At 54.8% G+C, this 18853-nt stretch overlaps 1 protein-coding gene across 3 annotated transcripts in view; it reads right to left on the minus strand.

Moving 5' to 3' along the window:
* TMEM184B (transmembrane protein 184B) overlaps positions 1–18342 on the minus strand; it is a 53874-nt gene extending 35532 nt beyond the window's left edge. For 2 of the 3 annotated variants that reach the window (XM_070411116.1, XM_070411115.1), the window contains exon 1: positions 18222–18300. The gene's annotated coding sequence lies outside the window, so the exon portion shown is untranslated. Of the gene's footprint in view, positions 1–18221 lie in introns of all 3 variants that reach the window. The other variant, XM_070411118.1, reaches the window with a different exon arrangement.
* Between the last annotated feature and the right edge of the window lie 511 nt (positions 18343–18853).

Below are 18853 nucleotides of genomic sequence, written 5' to 3' on the forward strand. Positions count from 1 at the left end.
GGGACACGGGGCCGGAATCTCGGCACTGCCACCCGACTGGGCCCGGGCAGGTACCCGGCTGTCTTGAATGTGTTTCTTGGGTGCACCGGGCTGTAGCCAGGGCCCTTGGGCCAAGTGAGTTTAGGAATTCGGTTTTTCAGATTTTAGAAAGGACTGTGTGGTGCTGTATATGGTGTGTATACGGTGACACCCTCACAGGGTTCTGGGCAGCATCCCAAAATCAAACACATCGTATTTCCATAGAGAAAGGTGAGATATTTTTAAAGATCATAATTAGTCTCGCATCAATTCAGGTCACATTTTTGCCACAAAATTAGTCTGCTGCAGACTTAGGAAGAAGCGCTGGGATTTCAAGTGTCCTGGATTCCAGAGAGGTGAAGGTGAAGGTGAAGGTGAAGGTGAAGGTGGAGGTGAAGGTGGAGGTGGAGGTGGAGGTGGAGGTGGAGGTGGAGGTGGAATGGAGGTGGAGGTGGAGGTGGAGGTGGAATGGAGGTGGAGGTGGAGGTGGAGGTGGAGGTGGAGGTGGAGGTGGAGGTGGAGGTGGAGGTGAAGGTGAAGGTGGAGGTGGAGGTGGAGGTGGAGGTGGAGGTGGAGGTGGAGGTGGAGGTGGAGGTGAAGGTGAAGGTGGAGGTGGAGGTGGAGGTGGAGGTGAAGGTGAAGGTGGAGGTGGAGGTGGAATGGAGGTGGAGGTGGAGGTGGAGGTGGAGGTGGAGGTGGAGGTGGAGGTGGAGGTGGAGGTGAAGGTGAAGGTGGAGATGGAGGTGGAGGTGGAGGTGGAGGTGGAGGTGGAGGTGGAGGTGGAATGGAGGTGGAGGTGGAGGTGAAGGTGAAGGTGAAGGTGAAGGTGAAGGTGAAGGTGAAGGTGAAGGTGGAGGTGAAGGTGAAGGTGAAGGTGAAGGTGAAGGTGAAGGTGGAGGTGGAGGTGGAGGTGGAGGTGGAGGTGGAGGTGGAATGGAGGTGGAGGTGGAGGTGAAGGTGAAGGTGAAGGTGAAGGTGAAGGTGAAGGTGGAGGTGAAGGTGGAGGTGAAGGTGGAGGTGGAGGTGGAGGTGGAATGGAGGTGGAGGTGGAGGTGGAGGTGGAGGTGGAGGTGGAGGTGGAGGTGGAGGTGAAGGTGAAGGTGAAGGTGAAGGTGAAGGTGAAGGTGGAGGTGGAGGTGGAGGTGGAGGTGGAGGTGGAATGGAGGTGGAGGTGGAGGTGGAGGTGAAGGTGAAGGTGAAGGTGAAGGTGAAGGTGGAGGTGAAGGTGGAGGTGGAGGTGGAGGTGGAATGGAGGTGGAGGTGGAGGTGAAGGTGAAGGTGGAGGTGAAGTGAAGGTGAAGGTGAAGGTGAAGGTGGAGGTGGAGGTGAAGGTGGAGGTGGAGGTGGAGGTGGAGGTGAAGTGAAGGTGAAGGTGAAGGTGAAGGTGAAGGTGGAGGTGAAGGTGGAGGTGGAGGTGGAGGTGGAGGTGGAGGTGGAGGTGGAGGTGGAGGTGGAGGTGAAGGTGAAGGTGAAGGTGAAGGTGAAGGTGAAGGTGAAGGTGAAGGTGGAGGTGAAGGTGAAGGTGAAGTGAAGGTGAAGGTGAAGGTGAAGGTGAAGGTGAAGTGAAGGTGAAGGTGAAGGTGAAGGTGAAGGTGAAGGTGAAGGTGGAGGTGGAGGTGGAGGTGAAGGTACGTGGGCCGGGCCATCCTCGGGGCCGCAGGGAGGCTGCTGCTCAAGCATGCAGGGATCAGCATGGTTTGTTTTTTCACTTGTTTTCAAAAGTGACCATGCCCCTCCCCTGCCCTGAGAGCCTCTGAGAACCTGAGGTTCTGACGGGGCTGCAGGCCAGACTCCGCTGCAGAGCCCAGGGCCCTGGCAGTTTGGTCCCACCTCCTGCCTCTTCCCTGAGTACAGCAACACTGGTCCCTGCGCATGTAGCCCCCCACGCGGCACCAACGTGCCCTCCCCTTTGCCCCTGTCCCCGTGGAGAAGGCCAACTCTTCACTCCCGAGTCACCATAACATCACGGCCCCACCCAAGGGGCGGCCCACGCCCGCCCAGCGGACTGTGCTCACTCCTGGGACTAACAGGTCAGTTCTGACAGGGTTCCTGCCTCCCCACACCCGAGTTTTCCATCTCTAGGACCAGGGTGGTGCCAGGCACACAGTAGGGGTTTAGAAGAGAAGAATCAGTCCATCAGTGAGTGACTGAATGCCTGCCGTGGAGCCACCTGCTGCACACACAGGCTTTCCGTCTCTTGGTCCCCTACCCTGCACCGACACTTCCAGAGCTCGGCTGAAGAATGTGGACAGTGGGCTGGAGGGAGGGCTGGGCTGAGTGAGGGCAGAGGATGGAGGCTGAGTCACACCATCTCACACACATCTTCCAACGTGGAGGCCACGCCAGGAGGGCAAAGGGACTTGTTCTACGTGTTCCATCAGGACACACCTGATCCATCTGATGGAAGCAACAGGAAGGAGATAGACATGGGTTTTTTGGTTGTTTTCTGTTTGTTTGTTTGTTTGTTTGGTTGGTTGGTTAATCCTCACCCGAGGGTACTTTTCATTGATTTTTAGAGAGAGTGGAAGAGAGAGGGAAAGACAGAGAGAAACATTGATGTGAGAGAAACACATCATTGGTTGCCTCCTGAATGTGCCCTGACCAGGGCCTGGGCCGGGGGAGGAGCCTGCAACCAAGGTACATGCCCTAGACCGGAATCGAACCCGGGACCCTTCGGTCCGCAGGCCGTCGCTCTATCCACAGAGCCAAACCAGCCAGGGCTAGTGATGCTTTTAACAAGGGCCTAGCAATTTTCTGGTTTCTAAAATAAGGAAGCTTCCAATCAAAGAGGACGAGAAGCCCCCGGGCAGAAACACTGATGGAGGAACCTCTGCGGATGTTTACTCTCACCTGTCTTCTCCCCAACTAGCCTGCGGCCTTCCGGAGGTCAGGGGTCATGTCTCATGTGCAACTCTGGTCCCCAGAACCTAGCTCAGAGCTGGGACAGAGTTAGCACTCAATATGCTTTGACTGGATAAGGAAACATTCGCCCTTTGCAGTTCCTTCCATTCCATTCTAAACCTCTGTGATGAACCTCCACCACCTCCGTGTCAACCTCAGGGAATGGAACGTTCTCTCCTCACCGCGCCCCCATTTGTATCCGCATCTGCCTGGACAGCTATCACCTGCTGTGATCTATTACAGTCTGTACGTGGCACGTCTCCCCGTCTTGCGTAGCACTGACCACAGCTGTGAGTAGCCTTATCCCATTAACACTCTGTGAGTCAGGCTCCACGAGGGCCGGGACCGGGTGCCATGCTGTAAGGTATGTGCTGCGTGATCAGTTTGGGGACAGAGGAAACAGCATGGACAGAGGCACGAGACAACATGTCAACAGACACTCGGACAGGGTGTGCCAGGTGCTGTTAACCAGCCCCACGGAGGGCAGTGCGGCCTGAGTGACGGAGCCCTCCTGATGGCCCCGTCAAGTGGGTCTGGAAGCCACGGGGAACACAGGACACAGGGCCCTGCAAGGCCACCAGCCACAGGCTGGACGGAGCTCATCTCAGGTCCAGAAAGCCAGGCTTCAGGGGTCAGGGGTCAGGGGATCAGGGTTGGGCAAAGCCAGCTCACAAGAAAAGGAGGCGTGCCAGTTCATGAATGTCCTCTATCGGGGGCCAGGGAGCCGAACCAGTCACCAGAGGGGCACTGGAGAGCACAGAATGGAGGACAGGGAAGTGAGGGGCCTTGCAAAATTCACCCAGGCCCTGGCAAGGCCTGATGAGCCAGGACACCTAGAGAACAACTCAGAGGCAGCAACAGTGCCCCTACACAGGCCCTGCCCCATCCTCCTCCAGGAAAGACGCCTTTGAGGGGACTCCCCTTCTGAGATTCCTACCTTTTCCAGAAAAGCTACGAAGCTACGGGTAGTACTCACTGAACTAGGCCACCTGCCTGGGACTTAGGTATATCAGGGAGCATCTCACTGTCTCACCTGTACTGAATTCTGAGTCATCTTCACTTCGTGCTGCAGGGACACCTGGCTGATGCCCCTACCCTCCCCCCCGCCCCGCTCCCCCCCCCCCCCCCCCTCCGCTTTCCTGTAGGGAAGGCGGAATGGCCTCCACACATGCTCACTCCCAACCTGAGGTTTTTACTTTACATGACAAAAGGGACTGTGCAGATGTGATTACAAGAAAGATGATCTCGGATTCTCTGGGGAGGCAAATAGAATCACTAGTGTCCTTATGAGGAGGAGGCAGGCTCTGGCCGGGTAGCTCAGATGATTAAAGCCAAGGTTATGGGTTCAGTCCCCAGTCAGGGCACATACAAGAATCAACCAATGAATGCACAAATAAGTGAAACAACAAATCTCTCGCTCTAAAACCAATACATTAATTACTTTTTGTAAAGAAGGAGGTAGGAGGGTGAAGTGTAGAGAAGACGATGTGACAATGGAAGCAGGAGGAGAGACTGGAAGAGGCTGCACTATTGGCTTGGAAGCAGGAGGAGAGGGCCACAAGCAGGAGAACACCAGGGGCCTCTTGGAGCTGGACAAGGCAGGAGATAGATTCCCCCGGAGCCCCCAGAGCGCACAGCCTGCCGACACCTGGACTTTAGTGAAATACATTTTGACTTCTGAGCTCAAAACGGGAGGATGATAAATTTGCATTTTATGTCACTGAGTTTCTGCACTTTGTTACAGCAGCAGGAGGGAATTAATACCTGACTTACAGAGGAGGAAACAGAGGCTTGGAGGGTGGAAGTCCTTTGCCCACAGGCCCCTGCTAAGTGGGGTCTGTCACCCTGCCCTTGCTGTACCGCCAAACCCACAGATTCCCAAGGGCTGTCAGACAGCCGTGCGCTCCGGGCCAAACCACCTAGACTGGACCTCCAGCTCCGCGGTTAGCTGCCCTGTGTCCTTGGGCAAGTTACGTAACCCCTCTTGCTTCAGCCTCCTCAGCTGTGAAATGGGGTTGCAGCCACACGGCCTCCGAGAGAGCTGTAAGGAGTAAACAAGTGGACACGGGAGAGCACTGAGAGCCGGGCCGGGCACGCTGTCCCCTCGGAGGGCCACGCTCCTGTTTTAGTCACGGCATCCCTGTCAGGCCGAGAGCACACATTCCCAACAGTCTGAGACCCAGGCCAGCCCTGTCTGGCCGTCTGCTCTTTTTTTAAACCTTCTGAGGTCATATTTTCATTCATCAGCTTCAGATCCAAACCCTTTTGAGCTCCAGCCATGAAGTGCTCGCTCGGGCAGTTGCCACACACCCACTGGCCAAGCTTCGCTGGCAACACACTTGCACACACGTCTCCAGAATATTAACACAGCCGGAGAGGGATTAGTGTCCTTGTAACCAACAGATATGGAGACGCGTCCATCTAACAGAGCTCAGCGGCGGAGTGGGGCTTGGGCATGTGAATCTGAGCTGGCATGCTGCTGCCCCTTCAGCCGCCCCCTGCGCCTCCTGCCTCCAGGACTGCGTGCCTCTGGGAACTTCTGTGCGGCTGCCTTTGGGGGAAGGCTGATCCACATTAGAGCAGGTCAACAACCCCCAGTTCGGCCTGGTAAGCCTTTGGAGAAAGAACCACATGCCCTCAGGAGGGGGAGGGTCCCATCTCTCAGTCCCACTCCCCTTCCAGCAACAGACAAGCAGAAGCCACTCTGGGACTCCACGTCTCTCCCCTTCTCCTGGGGCCGAGTTCCCATAAATCTGTCAACCAGAAATGAAAAATCATCTAATCCTTCACTCTTTGGGGGAAGGGGAGGGGGGGGGACAGGAATAAAGTGAACAATGAAGTGATCCAAAAACCTTCAACTGGGGCACACTTCCGCGAGGGCTCACTTCATTCAGCCTTGTAATTAAGTCTTTTTAAAAAATATATACCGGGCCAAACTGTGATCACCCCACTTTCTCCCAGACGGGAAGGAGATGGGCCAATGCTCAAGCCTCTTTAGCTGGGTTTTGCACCCCTGTAAGTGTGATCACCTTTCCAACCAGCTAAACTCATCCAGCACTGAGCAAATGGGTCCCCTTCAGGCGGCGAACCCTAGACCTAAAGAGTCACATTACCCCGTGGGAGCAAGTCGTCTAAGCCAAGTCCCCTGAACCTGCCCAACCCCTGGGACCCCGTCAGCAAGAAGCCTGGATGCTGCCCAGGGCACCGCAGTGAGGAATTCCAGCCTGACTTTCACTCACACAGTAGGGACTGAGTGGGGAGCCAGCCTTCCACCCTGAGTGTATGTATACCCAGTGAATCCACATGTGCCCCACAGACGAGAACAAGAAATCCCATAGCAGCCCCGTTTATAACACCAAAAGGCTGGGCACAACCCAAATACCCATCCACAGGAAAGTGGACTGAACAGTGGACTCCTACGTAGCCATGAAAAGGAACAAGAACTGCTACCCACCACCCGGATGAACCTCATTAGAATGTTTCCCTAGGATTCCATTTACGGGAAGGTCAAACCAGCCAACAGTGAGCTGTGAGTAGTGTTACCTCGGGAGGGTGGGTGACCAGGAGGCGGCCCAGGGAGCCTTCCGGGTGCTGCAAGTGTTCTGCAGCTGGATCTGGACAGTGGCTGGCACAGGCATTCACGGACATAAGAAGCCACTGCACTGAACATGTAAGATTAGTGTGCTTAACCACAGACCATAGTAAGTCATACCTTGAAAAGTTGGGGGTTCTCTTTAGATTTTTCATTGATTTTTAGGGAGAGGGAGATGGAAAGGGAGAGGGAGAAGGGGAGGGGGAGGAGGAGGGGGAGGGTTAGGGGGAGGGAGAGGGAGGGGGAGGGAGGGAGAGAAACATGGATAGAGAGCCAGACCTCAATGAAACCGGGGCATGAGCTCTGACCAGGAATTTAATCGGCAACCCTTCGGTGCACGGACCGATGCCCAACCGAGTCACACCAGCTGAGGCCAAACCTTGAAAAGTTTAAAAATATAAATACAGCCTTGGCCGGTGTGACTCGGTTGGTTGGAGCATCATCCCGTGCACCAAAAGGTGGTGGGTTTGATTCCCGGTCAGGGCACAGTCCAGGTTGTAGGTTCGGTCCCCATTTGGGGCATATGTGGGAAGCAACTGATCCATGTTTTTCTCTCACACTGATCTCTCTCTCCCTTCCTCTAAAATCAATTTTTAAAAAGGTACAAACACATACCTTTAAGCAACTTCTCTGTGCTAAGTCCAAAGGGTATCTCAGACATGACTAACCTTTTAAGGGCTTACAGTCTCGTGGGGGGAATACACTGGAGTAACAGTACAAGGGTCCCTTGGCCAGTGGGACAGGCAATGAGAATGGGCCAAGGGTATCGGTGTGACTCGTGATTTGGGGAAGGTGGTAAACTGATGAAACATCGTTTTGGAGGCAGCCAGACTTCTGTCCAGATCCTACTTCTCACTGTGTGACCTGACAAGATGTTTGCCCTGCTCTCCATCCACAAGAGGGGTCACAGCAGCTGCACCTCACGGGTCCCCATGAGAACGCGAGGAAAGAATGCACACTGGGCGCTCGGCCACGAGACTGTTGTTATTCCTGCTGTGAGGCTGGGCCCGCCTGTGCCAGGCACCAGTGGGGTCCATGGGTATGGAAGAGGCCCTGCCCCCACAGCTTCCAATCCCACCAGGAAGAGGGCAGCTAGGCAAACATCTAACCAATCAGGGGCTGTGAGCCTGACGTGGCCTTGGCCCTAGAGGAGCCCGCAGCCCAGTGAAGAATCAGACACCAGGACACAATGTAAAACAGCTTAAGTGTCAGCGGAGAGGAACAGATAAAGAGGCGGGGGAGGTCAGAGGGCCATGCGGAGGTGGAAACTGAGCTGAGCCTTAAAGGCAGATAGGATTTGAGCAAAGGCATAAGGATGGGAAGTCGAGGGACCTGGAGGAAAGGGCGACCAGGAGCGTGTGGCTCAAGAGGGCCTGGGTTCTGCAATCAGTGGGAGGTTTCAGAGCTTTAAAATGACAGGCCAGCTGCCCTGGCGGGTGTGGCTCAGTGGACAGAGCCGTCAGCCTGTGGACTCAAGGGTCCCAGGTTCAATTCCGGTCAAGGGCATGTACCTTGGTTTCGGACACATTCCCAGTAGGGAGTGTGCAGAAGGCAGCTGATTGATGTTTCTCTCTCATCGATGTTTCTAACTCTCTATCCCTCTCCCTTCCTCTCTGTAAAAAATCAATAAAATATATTTTTAAAATGACAGGCCAGCTGCCCTGGCGGGTGTGGCTCAGTTGGTTGGAGCGTCGTCCTGTACACAAAAAGGTTGCAGGTTCCATCTTTGGTCGGGGTGCAGATGGAAGTCAACCAATCAATAAAAACATATCCTCAGATGAGGAATCAAAAACAAGTAAAATAAAATGACAAGCCAGCCAACAGCAGTGTTTCGAAGGGGCCAGACGGGTGTGGCTCCATTTCCAGGGCTGGGACTGGTGTCGTATCAACCAAGAAACATGCAAACGCTCACACCCTGTCCCTTCCCTTTGTGAGACCCAAGCACACGTATTTTATTAGATGGCAGTCAGGGGCCGGAGCAAGGCTGACTGAGCCTTGACTTTCCTGCACTGGGCAGTAGGTGAGGATACATTTCTTAGGGCTCTTGTTATATAATTTTATTTTAATTTTTTTTAAAACATCACATAGTCACAATTTGGAACTCAAAAGGTACGAAGCATCTGCAGTGAGCAGTCTCCCAGTTCCAGCCGCCATCCCAGAGGCACCACAACCACTTCTTGTGAATCCCGAGACCGTGTGTACCAACATCAGCAAACGCCCTTTCCAGTTACACAGACGGAGGCATCCCCGTCGCGGGCCCTGTACCTGCAACTTTCACAGCAATCTATTCTGGCGGTCGTTCCATACCTGTGCATGGAGTCTCCATCTTATTTTTTTAAATATATTTTTATTGATTTCAGAGAGGAAGGGAGAGAGAGAGAGAAATGAACATCAATGATGAGAGAGAATCATCGATCGGCTGCCTCCTGCATGCCCCCTACTGGGGATGGAGCCCGAAACCCAGGCATGTGTCCTGACTGGGAATCAAACAGTGACCTCCTGGTTCATAGGTCAACGCTCAACCACTGAGCAACATTGGCCGGGCTCCATCTTATTTTATGGCTGCACAGTATCCCCCGGTTCGGACAGACTACCATTTGTTCCAGGACCCCTGTTGATGGACATTAGGTTGCCTTCTGCTACTACAAATGAGGCAGCAATGACAAAACTTGCAAATAAGTCACTGTGCACATGTGTTAACACATCTGTAGGATAAATTCCTAGAAGGGAGCTGCTTATACAAGTAGGTGTAATTTTGAAAATGTTGCTAGAGAGGCAGGATGCACTTAAATCACTCATCTAAGAAATAAGCCAAATTATTGGGAGAAATGCTGACAATGTATAGTTTTAAGGATGCCCAGAGGAAGAAATGGTAGAGAAAACCCTTTTTCAGCAAACAGAGCGCTGGGTCAGGAGATGGTTCGGAACCTGGATCAGCCCGTACGCGCCTGGTCCCCTGATCCATGAACTTGCATTTCCTCACCAGTAAGTGACAGCCCAGACCCGCTCAGCTCCTCAGCCCTCCCAGCGCACAGGGGCTCTGGTGCCCTGCTCCCACGGCAGATGGACACAACACCCAGCCGTAACTGGTCTCCCTTGGTGAAGGTGCCAGCGCCCAGGGGAGCAGCAGGCAGGCCAGGATGTGCACTCAAGGCAGGCAGGAGAGGCTGGGAGCGGAGAGCGTCAGGGGGTCAAGTGTTCCAGTCTGGCCACCAAATGAGAGCTGAGCACCTCTTGCCGCTTCCCTGCGTGGCACCCTCACACCGCATGACACTCAGCGTGCATCACGGGCCTGTTACACAAGCTGTGCCCGAGAGCAATGGCCGCCTAACCCTAGGTCTGCAAGGAGGCAGCTGGTGAAGGACAGAGGCGGGACTCTGGCTACCTAGAGACCTCCATGTGGGAGGACAGCCGGATAAATGCAGCAGCCTCCCACTTCCACAAATTCGGCCCAACTCCTGACAACTGTGAATGAAAGAAATGGTTGTCCGCCCCCAGGTGAGTGGGAGATACCTCCGGGCAGACCACAGGCAGCATTGGAGAGGAAGAACCTGGCCAACCTCCCCGCTTCCCAGCCCTGCAATGTTCCGACTGAGAGGGCCAGGGACTCCTGGAAGTCACATCTCACGTAAATGCACCGAGGCTATTGCTATTCAGTTGTTTCTAACGCACACACAATACACCAGCCTTTCTTTGTAAAGCAAATACTGTGCTATTCTGGTAAATCCAGATTTCCACACATCCTCTTTGTTTAAAATCACGGACAAACTCGTGTAGAGATGCACCTCCTCTTCATGGAGGTGAGACTGTGACCCCAAGCACCCCAGGAGAGCCCACTCCGCCTCTGCTCCTCACTCCCCGCCCTGTGTCTCCTGTCCTGTGCGTGCTGGAGGAGGCCCGCGACCTGGAAGGCCCTTCCCTTCTCCACCTGCCACTTCACTGTCTCTCAGCCAACCCTATGGCCCTGCCCCAGGGAACCTGTCTCTTCAGCCCACCTTCAGGCAGAGCAGACTGCTGCCTCCTGGGGCCCCCACAGCTTCGACTGATCCTCTAAGTATCGTACTTTCCAAGGCTAAGCCACAATTCCATCTGCTGGGTGCTCAGAGCAGCAAGGGCACAGGATTTGATATTGAAAACGTGGGTGCTTCCTTCCAAAGGATCTTAGGCAAATTCACCCCTCTGAGCCTCAGCCTATCCATCTACAAAACCGGCGCAATAATTCCAAGGCCCCAGGGCTGCTGGGAGAATTAAATGAACTGCAAAGCCCTACACAAAGTCAGCAGAAGATAGTAACCTTCGTATTAACTAGTACATCAATATTAATTAATATTAATATCCTCACACATATCCCTTCACCAACACCTACCACTGTGCCTTGCAGGCACCCATAATGATTGCCAATGGAAACCCAGATTCTCTGTGCATTTTATGAGGAATAAAAAACAGGGGTGCTAGAGGCAGGAGCCCGGAGGCCCTGCCAGCAGTGGCAGCAGCAATCTTGGGGTTAGTTATTTTCCCTCGAAGCTTTTCTGTAAATGATGGCCCAGAGGGCTTTGGGGAACAGCACAGCCCAACAGAGTGAAGGTTCCTAGCCACCTGCCAGCAGGGCAGGGCCTCCCCGGGTGCAGGCTGTCCACAGGGATTGGAGCAGGAGACAAATAAAGGTCTCAAACTGCATGCATGTCTCCCAGGGTGGGAAGCTGTCTGATGTGAAAATCCCTTTCAGGGGGCAGATAGAGTAACTTCCAGAGATCTCACTCCACCCCTTTGCTGGGTGGGGGTGGGGAACAGCCATCCTGGGACCACCCGTGGCCACAGGCACAAGGTTCAAGAGCAAGGCTCCCCGGCAAGGCGACTAGAGTGTTCAGGGGTCATCAAACAGATTGCAGGTCGGAAAAGAAGTCTCTCTCTCTCTCTCACACACACACATACACACACCCTTCCATCTTTTTTTAAAAAATATATTTCTTTATTGATTTCAGAGAGGAAGGGAGAAGGAGCACGAGATAGAAATATCAATGATGAGAGAGAATCACTGATTGGCCGCCTCCTGCACATCCCCCACTGGGGAACGAGCCTGCAACCCAGGCATGTGCCCTTGGCTGGAATCGAACCTGGGACCCTTCAGTCCGCAAGCTGACACTCTATCCACTGAGCCAACCCAGCTAGGACCCTCCTTCCATCTTCATGCAACTGTGAAGATCTCCTCTCCCTCCAAACCAGGCCCCTCCCCTTGGGGGGTTTCTAACCTGGGACCTTGTGGCACCCAGAAGGTGGGCAGAGAAGGTACGAATAGCCCCATTAGAGACTCACTGCTGAGCAAGGGACTCACCCCAGGCCATCACCTGGTTCTGACTCTCCACTCAGTGCTCTCCCCACCCCTTGAATTTGAGATGAAGCACTAGGCACTGTTTTAGAACTTGTCTCACTCTTTTGGATCTGTGGCTAACTTCTTAGTTCCATGGGCAAATGCTTATGACCTGGTGCTCTGTGAACGATGAGACAATGCAGGAGTGTGCCTAGAAAGAAAGCATGCCCACACTTCCACAGTGATTATTTCTTGGTTATGAAATACAGGGTGATTTTTAGTCTTATCCCCCAATCTTTTCTGTGTTCCAAGTTTACTATAATCAACAAGTACTATTTTCAAAACCAGAGAAGCCTGTTGTTTTCCAAAGGCTGAAACACCAAGATCAGTAATGCAAACTTTCCACGAAATATTCACTCAGTGTAAGCGCACGAGCTTTTTTAAGCGAGGTGGAGCTGGAAGTGACGCAGGTCGGGCACAAAGGTTTTCTGGGTGGGATCTTCCCTCTCTGCTTTCCGCCCCAGAAGAGGAAAAGGAGGTGACTGTGGGGCTTCCTGCCTCGCAGCCCAGGCCTGAGGCCTCCCAGACCATGAGACTGCGCCCGTCCTAGGGCAGACCCACGGCTGTTTAATGTGCCCTGTGGGCTCCTGATATAAACTCATTTCTAATAAGCAATCCTATTCTGATTGGCCTTTACGTCCGTCACTTCACAAGAATCCTTCCACCTTTCCCCAGAGTGGCAATGACATTACCCATCCAACTGTTTCATTTGTTTAGTCAAAAACTATTTCAGCTCCTACTCCGTGCAAGGCATTGTGCCAGACACTGCGCCATCATTAAACTAAGACTAGAAAACAACCACCCGGAGGCTCCGTGTCGTCCTTCTATGTTCTGCCCAAGCGTAGGGTTTCAGCGGCGCTAAAACAGCACCAGGAATGCGAACAAATGTTGCCCGGGTGTGACGCCTGCCTAATTCCTGCATCTCAACGACTCTGCACAGGGCCCTGCTCCCCTGTCCTTAGGCGAAGCAGGGTCCCAGAGCCGCGCTGCGTCTCACTCGGCAGAGGCAGAGATGATGGGGAGGGAACCTGAGAAAACTCGAAACTTAGCGACAATCCAATCCTCTTTAAAAAAATATTTTTTTATTGATTTCAGAGAGGAAGGGAGAGGGAGAGAGAGATAGAAACATCAACAATGAGAGAGAATCATCCATCTGCTGCCTCCTGCATGCCCCCCACCGGGGATTGAGCCCAAAACCCGGGCATGTGCTCTGACCGGGAATCGAACTGTGACCTCCTGGTTCATAGGTCAACGCTCAACCACTGAGCGACTCGGGCTGGGCCATCCAATTCTTCTCTCCATGGCCCCCTCCCACTTTCCTTCTTCTTCCTGTCCTTCTTGAGGCTGAGATCACATTCAATTAACATTTATTGGGGGCCTACTAGTGTTGAGCCCCAGTGTCAAACCATTTTGTAGACAAGAACTCAGACCTTTGCTTTGCACATGCTCTTCATTCTGCCTGGAACCCGCTTCGTCCCCTTACACATGGTGACAGCTTAAATGTCCCCTCCTGCCCTGGCCAGTTTGACTCCGTGGATAGAGCATCAGCCTATGGACTGAAGGGTCCCAGGTTTGATTGCCATCAAGGGCATATGCTCTTGTTGTGGGCCCGATCCCCAGTAGAGGGCGTGCAAGAGGCAGCCCATCAATGATTCTCTCATCATTGATGTTTCTCTCTCTCTCTCCCTCTTCCTTCCTCTCTGAAATCAAGAAAAAAATATTTTTAAAAGTAAGTAAATAAAAATGAACACCACCTCCTCAGAGCAGTGCCCGCCCAGGCGAGACCATCCTGACATTCTCTCAGCGCATCCGTGACAATGCAACTGCTCCCGTGGACTCCGCTCCGGGGAGGGCGGCTGCCTGCACATGGCGGGCACACAGGCATCAATGCCTCTTTCCTGAGTAAGTCAACAGCCCACAGAGTAATAGTAAAAGCCAGTGTTTACTGAGCACGTTCTATATCCAGGAACCACGCTGGGCTCCATGCAGACAGTGGGTCATGACAGTCGCATGACGGCTGCACCATGATTACTCCCATCTTTTTTAAAATTGATTTAAAGAGAGACGTGGGGGAGAGAAGAGAAAGCGAGAGAAACAGCAATCCTTTGCTCCACCCACCACCCATGTTCACTGGTTGATTCTTGCATGTGTCCTGAGGGGGATCGGCCCACAACCCAGGTGTATTGTGGGACAACACTTGAGCCAACTGAGCACCTAGCCCCGGGGTGGGCAAACTTTTTGACTCGAGGGCCACAATGGGTTCTTAAACTGGACCGGAGGGCCAGAACAAAAGCATGGATGGAGTGTTTGTGTGAACTAATATAAATTCAAAGTAAACATCATTACATAAAAGGGTAAGGTCTTTTTTTTTTTAGTTTTATTCATTTCAAACGGGCGGATCCGGCCAGGCCGTAGTTTGCCCACGGCTGGGCTAGCCAGTAGGGCCTCCCAATTTTTAATGAATGGGAATTAGGAGCTGGTAAGCAACACGCCCTAGGCCACGGGGATATTAAGAGCGAGAGGGTTTGAACTGCACCGCCCATTCTCAGCTCCTTGTGTCCCTCTCTCGCCAATGCCAATGCCCGGGGTGTTCCTTTCTCCTGTGCTGCCAGTGACCATTTTTGTTCCCCTCCCAAATTCTTGGCCTCCCCTCCAAAGGCACCCAATTCAGAAGAGTTCCCCAACTCCTCCCCTCTCACCCCACACCCATCAGCTCCCACACACCACCCAATGTGGACCCCTCAACTGTGCTTCAGCACTGACCTCGTGCAAAGACCCCCAGCCTCTGGGCCCCGAGGCACAGCGGCTAGAGCCGTGCGTAAATGCAGGCAGCCAGACCCAGCACAGCAGGCAGGTGGAGCAGGCACCTCCTCGGCGAATCCATGTGGGCTCCAGCTCCCACTCTGTCCCCACTCTCTGCCTGTATTTAGAGTGCTGGTGAGAGTGGGCACGGGGACGATGGACACCCACCACAGCTCCCAAATGGGAAAGGGAGCTGCCCACGTCCAATCCAGACCTGCCGTGTGAGCGGTCGGTGAGAACCCGTGGGGCCCAGAAAGGACTTGCTTCTAGGGCTGTGGAGAAGGGAAAAGGCAGCAAAAATGAAAAAGAATGCCAGTGAGCCGAGGGAAAGCAAAAGCGAGGGAGGCCGTGTCTTCTTGGAGTTCTCTGTGGGAACGCAGGAAGGAGGGGGGAGATGATCATACGGTCCTGTAACACGGCTGAGGATGTCACCTCCTTTATGGAACGTTGAGGGCTCCCGATGACCACACCAGGGTCAAGTTCAAACTCCTTAGCAGGGCCTTCAGAGGCCTTCATGCCCGAGCCCCACAGCCGGGTCTGGGAGGCGAGGTATTTCAGGCCTCCACATCTCCGTTCCTCTGCCTAGAACGCCCCTTTCTGCAGGAGCCTCAAGGCACAGGACACCCAGTTTCTAGGAAGACTTCGGGGACCCCCCAGGGTTGGTGGGAAACTCTGAGGTCAGACCCTCTAGATCAGGGGTGGGCAAACTTTTTGACTCGAGGGCCACAATGGGTTCTTAAACTTGACCGGAGGGCCAGAACAAAAGCATGGATGGAGTGTTTGTGTGAACTAATATAAATTCAAAGTAAACATCATTACATAAAAGGGTACAGTCTTTTTTTTTTTAGTTTTATTCATTTCAAACGGCCGGATCCTGGATCGTGCCCGCGGGCCGTAGTTTGCCCACGGCTGCTCTAGCTCGAAGCTCAGCTCCACCAACCAGCCCAGCTCTAACTTCCTAGGCTGCCTCCTCTGCAAAGTGTGAAGGTAACTGCTCCAGCTCCCTGGCGGGTGGGAAGATGAAGTGCACTATTTTATGAAAGCGCTTTGAACTGCGCCTGGCACACAGTAAGTGTTTCATAAACAAGCTGTTGTTCCTATTGTCCTCTGGTCCCTGTGGGGCCCTGTTTCTCCCACAAGGAAGCACTGTCTTGCACATATTTGTTGCACTCTGGATCCCCTAGCCAAGCACAGCCTTATAGAAGGCACGACGCACGCCTCAGGCCTCTCTTCCAGGCCTAGCACTGTGCCAGGCACACAGTAGGTCTTCAGTGAGTACTCACTGCCTGTGAAGGTCCTACCATAGACCCCACACAGAGCTCTCTCCCAGGGCCCAACTGCTGGCCTTCCACAACTCACACACCAAATCCCGCCTAAAGGCCCCGCAGAGCCAGAAGGACATTCACTGTAACTGGGTTGCAAAACAATAAAGAGCCGCACTCTGCCTCACCAAGGCTGTTTCCACTCCGGGGAATTTGCGGGGAGAAACGAGCACAGCAGGGACTTGAAATAGAACTGAGCCCTTCTGGGGAGAGAGCTGGGCTGGCCCGCCAGAAACCAGGAGCAAAACCTCAAAGGCCAAGGGGAGAAAGCCGCCTCCAGACAAAAGCCTGAGCTGCGGAGAACTCGGCCATCAGGAGTAAACGAGGGCAAGGATCACCGGCCCCCACTCTGCCGTGAAGCCGAGCCACCCGGAGAGCTGCAGAAGGGGGTCCGTGTACCACCCACCCCCATGCGGGGGCAGCTTACCACACACCCAGAACCCCCAGGGCTGCACACAGGAGCCCCGGGGTGCTTGTGGTTCTCGGCGGGGAATTCTCGCTGCCTTCTCCATCCACACTGCCTACCAGGGCCTCACGCCTGGATTGGGGTCACTATTTATGTCCGTCTCCCCAACAGACTTGGAGCTGCTAGTGGCTGGTCACCGGGTCTCCTTGACCTTCAGACGCCTATGCCCCTAGCACGGTGCCAGGTACGTAGCAGATGCTCAGTAAGTTACAAGGCAGCAAGAGAAAGGTCCTGGTTCAAGGATGACTCCATCCAGGCCTGCCACGTACTGTGGACAAGCAGGTCGCGTACTCCCTCTGCGTCTCCGTTTCCCCACTTGCCAAAGAGCTATAACAAGTTCCGTATGCACACAAGTGCTGAGAGAATGAACGGGAAAAATGCATGTAGAAAGCATGAAAATACATGCTAGTCACCCTTCAGGCTTCAGCTCAGCTGTCCCCTTATGTCAGTCATGTCCTTTCTGCAGGCCACACTGCCCCTCTCCCAGCACAAAAATCACTGTGTACACCCTTTGTTGTTTTATATAGGTCACATCCTTGTGATTCCTTGTTCCTGAGTTCGATTCCCTCACCGACCTGAGAGGACCTGTACCCAGGGGACAATATGTGTTTGTGTCCAAGGCCTGACCAAATGGGCACTGGGGCCTGGCCGCTGGGGCCCTCCCGCCCTACGGCCCCAATTCTGATACACACAGGACCCTCCGACAGGATGTCCTGCCGTGCAGAGCGTCAGGGCCCACCGAGCAAGCAGACAGGGGAGATGGGAAGGGGCACTGCAAACACGTCTCACCTTTGAGCCTGTGCCTGCTCTGCAGGTGCAGGTGAGCTTGTTTGCCTGGCTGACTCGCAGACCGAGGGCCTCCAGGGCACAGATTGCTGCTGCTTGCCTTACATAAAGCACCAGGCAATCAGATAAATAATGCATGGCCTTCAGCTCACACACAGGTATTAGGCGTGCAAGCACTTGCTTTGCGACAGGGTGCCCTGTGTGTGTGTGTGTGCCTGGCTTTGCACAACCCCGGGGGAGATGTGAATTGGGGACAGATACTCATGTTCACCCACAACCTCAATGCCTTGCCACGGCCTGGAATCAACCAGCTCTAGACCCAGGCAGCGCACCAGGGAGGAGATGTACAACCCACAGGACGGGTACACACACCCTAACCCAGTCTCCATGGCCTCTTTCAAGGCCAATCTCCTTGGAGTCCCCGGTTTCCGCGGGTGCCCCTCCAAGCAGCTGACCGGTATGCAAGGCCGGTCCGCCCTCCATGCCAGCATCCCCAAGGGCCTCGCAGGCCAAGCACCTTCCCGGATCACAGCCCCGACAAGCACGGATGCCTCCCCCACTCACTAGGCGGTGCCCGGGGCCAGCACACCCACCGGGCACACAATCCCACTTGCAAAGAGGCTGCCCATCCGCCTGCCGGCTCCCCCGGCCACCCCCACGGCAGGTCCGATTACACGCCGGGCGCCGGCGCCGCCACGTTGGCGAAGAGGGGGCCAGGGCACACCCACGGGCGGCCCACGACCCCGCGGGAAGGGCAGGGAGCGCAGGTCAGGACGTGCGAGGCGGCGGGCGCTCCCTTCCTTCTCGGCCAGGCCGGCCGCCTTCGGGTCCGAGGATCCGCGGTCAACCAACGCGACCGGCGGGGTGCCCCCTGCACGGGCCTCCCCCAAACCCAGCGGCCCCCGCCCCCCGGAGCCCACAGACGACCCCCTCAGGCCCTCCGGCCCGAGACCTGCCAGCGGGTACCTCAGGAGCCCATGGCGGCAACGGCGTGGGCTGGCGGGCGACGCACAGCGCGGGTGGGGCGCGGGCGGGCGGCACCGCAGCCCGGGAGTCTGGTCGCCGCGGCCCGAGCGTCCCGGGCACCGCGAAGTGCCGCCGCGGTGCGCATGCGCTGAGCGCGCCTCCGGGGAGGGCGGGGCGGCGAGCGCGGGGCTGAGATCACCGCGCCGCCTTAAGGGGGCCGCGCTTCCAACCTCCCCCTCGCCGCCCCGCCCAGGGATGGGGTCAGCCAAGGTTCTCCCGCGGCTAGCGAGCAAAACAGCCCAGATCGCCTCCATCCGACCCCCCAACCCTGCCCGCCACAGAGGCTCTGGGGGTGTAGGACAGACAGGTTTGGGGCTCCAGGTTCTGTTCCAGACATCGCTGTCTAGTGCAGCGGTTCTCAACCTGTGGGTCGCGACCCCTTTGGCGGTCGAACGACCCTTTTTCACAGGGGTCGCCTAAGACCATGCTGCATATCAGATATTTACATTACGATTCATAACAGCAACATTACAGTTATGAAGTAGCAACGAAAATAATTTTATGGTTGGGGGTCACAACATGAGGAACTGTATTTAAAGGGCCAGAGGTTGAGAACCGCTGGTCTAGTGTTT

This window comes from Myotis yumanensis, unplaced genomic scaffold (assembly GCF_028538775.1).
Source record: "Myotis yumanensis isolate MYYU_CA2020_CCGP unplaced genomic scaffold, mMyoYum1.0.hap1 SCAF_3, whole genome shotgun sequence".
In the NCBI taxonomy this organism is placed as follows: Eukaryota; Metazoa; Chordata; class Mammalia; order Chiroptera; family Vespertilionidae; genus Myotis; species Myotis yumanensis.